Here is a 4,893-nt window from a genome sequence, read left to right on the forward strand (position 1 = left end):
CTCCATGCACACAGCCTCAAAACCTCATCTCCATGCACACCCTTCTCAACACCTCATCTCCCTCCACACAGCCTCAACACCTCATCTCCCTCCACACAGCCTCAACACCTCATCTCCCTCCACACAGCCTCAACACATCAACACCTCAACACCTCATCTCCCTCCACACAGCCTCAACACCTCATCTCCCCCCACACAGCCTCAACACCTCGTCTCCCTCCACACAGCCTCAACACCTCAACACCTCATCTCCCTCCACACAGCCTCAACACCTCAACACCTCATCTCCCTCCACACAGCCTCAACACCTCAACACCTCATCTCCCTCCACACAGACTCAACACCTCATCTCCCCCCACACAGCCTCAACACCTCAACTCCCTCCACACAGCCTCAACACCTCATCTCCCCCCCCTCAACACCTCGTCTCCCTCCACACAGCCTCAACACCTCAACACCTCATCTCCCTCCACACAGCCTCAACACCTCAACACCTCATCCCCCTCCACACAGCCTCAACACCTCAACACCTCATCTCCCTCCACACAGACTCAACACCTCAACACCTCATCTCCCTCCACACAGCCTCAACACCTCAACACCTCATCTCCCTCCACACAGACTCAACACCTCATCTCCCCCCACACAGCCTCAACACCTCATCTCCTCCACACAGCCTCAACACCTCATCTCCCTCCACACAGCCTCAACACCTCAACACCTCATCTCCCTCCACACAGCCTCAACACCTCAACACCTCATCTCCCTCCACACAGCCTCAACACCTCAACACCTCATCTCCCTCCACACAGACTCAACACCTCAACACCTCATCTCCCTCCACACAGACTCAACACCTCAACACCTCATCTCCCTCCACACAGCCTCAACACCTCAACACCTCATCTCCCTCCACACAGCCTCAACACCTCATCTCCCTCCACACATACAGACTCCAAATCATTGGCCACTTTAATAAATGCATCACCAGTCACTTTAATAATGTTTACATTATTTCTTACATTACTCATCTCATATGTACAGTGGGGCAAAAAAGTATTTAGTCAGCCACCAATTGTGCAAGTTCTCCTACTTAAAAAGATGAGAGAGGCCTGTAATTTTCATCATAGGTACACTTAAACTATGACAGACAAAATTAGAAAATTAAATCCAGAAAATCACATTGTAGGATTTTTAATGAATTGATTTGCAAATTATGGTGGAAAATAAGTATTTGGTCACCTACAAAACAAGCAAGATTTCTGACTCTCACAGACCTGTAACTTCTTCTTTAAGAGGCTCCTCTGTCCTCCACTCGTTACATGTATTAATGGCACCTGTTTGAACCTGTTATCAGTATAAAAGACACCTGTCCACAACCTCAAACAGTCACACTCCAAACTCCACTATGGCCAAGACCAAAGAGCTGTCAAAGGACACCAGAAACAAAATTGTAGACCTGCACCAGGCTGGGAAGACTGAATCTGCAATAGGTAAGCAGCTTGGTTTGAATAAATCAACTGTGGGAGCAATTATTAGGAAATGGAAGACATACAAGACCACTGATAATCTCCCTCGATCTGGGCCTCCACGCAAGATCTCACCCCGTGGGGTCAAAATGATCACAAGAACGGTGAGTAAAAATCCCAGAACCACACGGGGGGACCTAGTGAATGACCTGCAGAGAGCTGGGACCAAAGTAACAAAGCCTACCATCAGTAACACACTACGCCGCCAGGGACTCAAATCCTGCAGTGCCAGACGTGTCCCCCTGTTCTCATTTTGTCTGTCATAGTTGAATTGTACCTATGATGAAAATTACAGGCCTCTCTCATCTTTTTAAGTGGGAGAACTTGCACAATTGGTGGCTGACTAAATACTTTCTTGCCCCGCTGTATATACTGTACTCAATACTGCACCTTGCCTATGCCGTTCGGCCATCGCTCATCCATATATTTATATGTACATATTCTCATTCAACCCCTTTAGATTTGTGTGTATTAGGTAGTTGTTGGGGAATTATTCGATTACTTATTAGATATTACTGCACTTTCGGGACTAGTAACACTCGCAATAACTTCCGCTAACCATGTGCATGTGACCAATAAAATGTGATTTCATCCTATTCTCTCTCCCCCTCTCCCGACCTCCCTCTCCCCCCACCTCTCTCTCTTCCGACCTCCCTCTCCCTCTCCCCAACCTCTCTCTTTCCCTCTCCCTCTCCCCCCTCCCTCTTTCCCCACCTCTCATTCTCTCTCCCCCTCTCACCACCTCTCCCTCTCCTCTCCCTCCCACCTCTCTCTCCCCCTCTCCCGACCTCCCTCTCCCCCCACCTCTCTCTCTTCCGACCTCCCTCTCCCTCTCCCCCAACCTCTCTCTCTCTTTCCCTCTCCCTCTCCCCCCTCCCTCTTTCCCCACCTCTCATTCTCCCTCCCTCTCTCCCCACCTCTCATTTTCTCTACCCCTCTCCCGACCTCTCTCTCTCCCTCCCTCCCTCTCCCCACCTCTCATTTTCTCTACCCCTCCCCGACCTCTCTCTCCCTCCCCTCATTTTCTCATTTTCTCTACCCCTCTCCCGACCTCTCTCTCCCTCCCCCTCCCTCCCTCTCTCCCCACCTCTCATTTTCTCTACCCCTCTCCCGACCTCTCTCTCCCTCCCCCCTCCCTCCCTCTCCCCCACCTCTCATTTTCTCTACCCCTCTCCCGACCTCTCTCTCCCTCCCCCCCTCCCTCCCTCTCTCCCCACCTCTCATTTTCCCCCTCCCCGACCTCCTCTCCCTCCCCCTCCCTCCCTCTCCCCCACCTCTCATTTTCTCTACCCTTCCATTCAGTCCTCTCTGTCCATGTGTGAAATATGAAAGCATCCCCAGCACGCCACCCCCTGTGGGGACCCTATGAGCCCTGGTCAGAAGGAGTGCACTACTTTAGACCAGAGGCCTGTGGGGACTCTATGAGTCCTGGTCAGAAGGAGTGCACTAGTTTAGACCAGAGGCCTGTGGGGACCCTATGAGTCCTGTGGGGACCCTATGAGCCCTGGTCAGAAGGAGTGCACTACTTAAGACCAGAGGCCTGTGGGGACCCTATGAGCCCTGGTCAGAAGGAGTGCACTACTTTAGACCAGAGGCCTGTGGGGACTCTATGAGCCCTGGTCAGAGGAGTCCTGTTTAGACCAGAGGCCTGTGGGGACCCTATGAGCCCTGGTCAGAAGGAGTGCACTACTTTAGACCAGAGGCCTGTGGGGACCCTATGAGTCCTGGTCAGAGCCCTGGTCAGGGAGTGCACTACTTTAGACCAGAGTCTGTGGGGACCCTATGAGTCCTGTGGGGACCCTATGAGCCCTGGTCAGAAGGAGTGCACTACTTTAGACCAGAGGCCTGTGGGGACTCTATGAGCCCTGGTCAGAAGGAGTGCACTACTTTAGACCAGAGGCCTGTGGGGACTCTATGAGTCCTGTGGGGACCCTATGAGCCCTGGTCAGAAGGAGTGCACTACTTTAGACCAGAGCCCTGTGGGGACCCTATGAGCCCTGGTCAGAAGGAGTGCACTACTTTAGACCAGAGGCCTGTGGGGACTCTATGAGCCCTGGTCAGAAGGAGTGCACTACTTTAGACCAGAGGCCTGTGGGGACTCTATGAGCCCTGGTCAGAAGGAGTGCACTACTTTAGACCAGAGGCCTGTGGGGACCCTATGAGTCCTGTGGGGACCCTATGAGCCCTGGTCAGAAGGAGTGCACTACTTTAGACCAGAGTCCTGTGGGGACCCTATGAGTCCTGTGGGGACCCTATGAGCCCTGGTCAGAAGGAGTGCACTACTTTAGACCAGAGGCCTGTGGGGACCCTATGAGCCCTGGTCAGAAGGAGTGCACTACTTTAGACCAGAGTCCTGTGGGGACCCTATGAGTCCTGTGGGGACCCTATGAGCCCTGGTCAGAAGGAGTGCACTACTTTAGACCAGAGGCCTGTGGGGACTCTATGAGCCCTGGTCAGAAGGAGTGCACTACTTTAGACCAGAGGCCTGTGGGGACCCTATGAGTCCTGTGGGGACCCTATGAGCCCTGGTCAGAAGGAGGCACTACTTTAGACCAGAGGCCTGTGGGGACCCTATGAGCCCTGGTCAGAAGGAGTGCACTACTTTAGACCAGAGGCCTGTGGGGACTCTATGAGTCCTGTGGGGACTCTATGAGCCCTGGTCAGAAGGAGTGCACTACTTTAGACCAGAGCCTGTGGGGACCTATGAGTCCTGGTCAGAAGGAGTGCACTAGTTTAGACCAGAGGCCTGTGGGGACCCTATGAGTCCTGTGGGGACCCTATGAGCCCTGGTCAGAAGGAGTGCACTACTTTAGACCAGAGGCCTGTGGGGACCCTATGAGTCCTGTGGGGACCCTATGAGCCCTGGTCAGAAGGAGTGCACTACTTTAGACCAGAGGCCTGTGGGGACCCTATGAGCCCTGGTCAGAAGGAGTGCACTACTTTAGACCAGAGCCCTGTGGGGACCCTATGAGCCCTGGTCAGAAGGAGTGCACTACTTTAGACCAGAGGCCTGTGGGGACCCTATGAGCCCTGTGGGGACCCTATGAGCCCTGGTCAGAAGGAGTGCACTACTTTAGACCAGAGGCCTGTGGGGACTCTATGAGCCCTGGTCAGAAGGAGTGCACTACTTTAGACCAGAGCCCTGTGGGGACCCTATGACCCCTGGTCAGAAGGAGTGCACTACTTTAGACCAGAGGCCTGTGGGGACTCTATGAGTCCTGGTCAGAAGGAGTGCACTAGTTTAGACCAGAGGCCTGTGGGGACTCTATGAGTCCTGTGGGGACCCTATGAGCCCTGGTCAGAAGGAGTGCACTACTTTAGACCAGAGGCCTGTGGGGACTCTATGAGTCCTGTGGGGACCCTA

The sequence above is a fragment of the Oncorhynchus keta genome, chromosome 23 (genome assembly GCF_023373465.1).
Source record: "Oncorhynchus keta strain PuntledgeMale-10-30-2019 chromosome 23, Oket_V2, whole genome shotgun sequence".
NCBI lineage: Eukaryota > Metazoa > Chordata > Actinopteri > Salmoniformes > Salmonidae > Oncorhynchus > Oncorhynchus keta.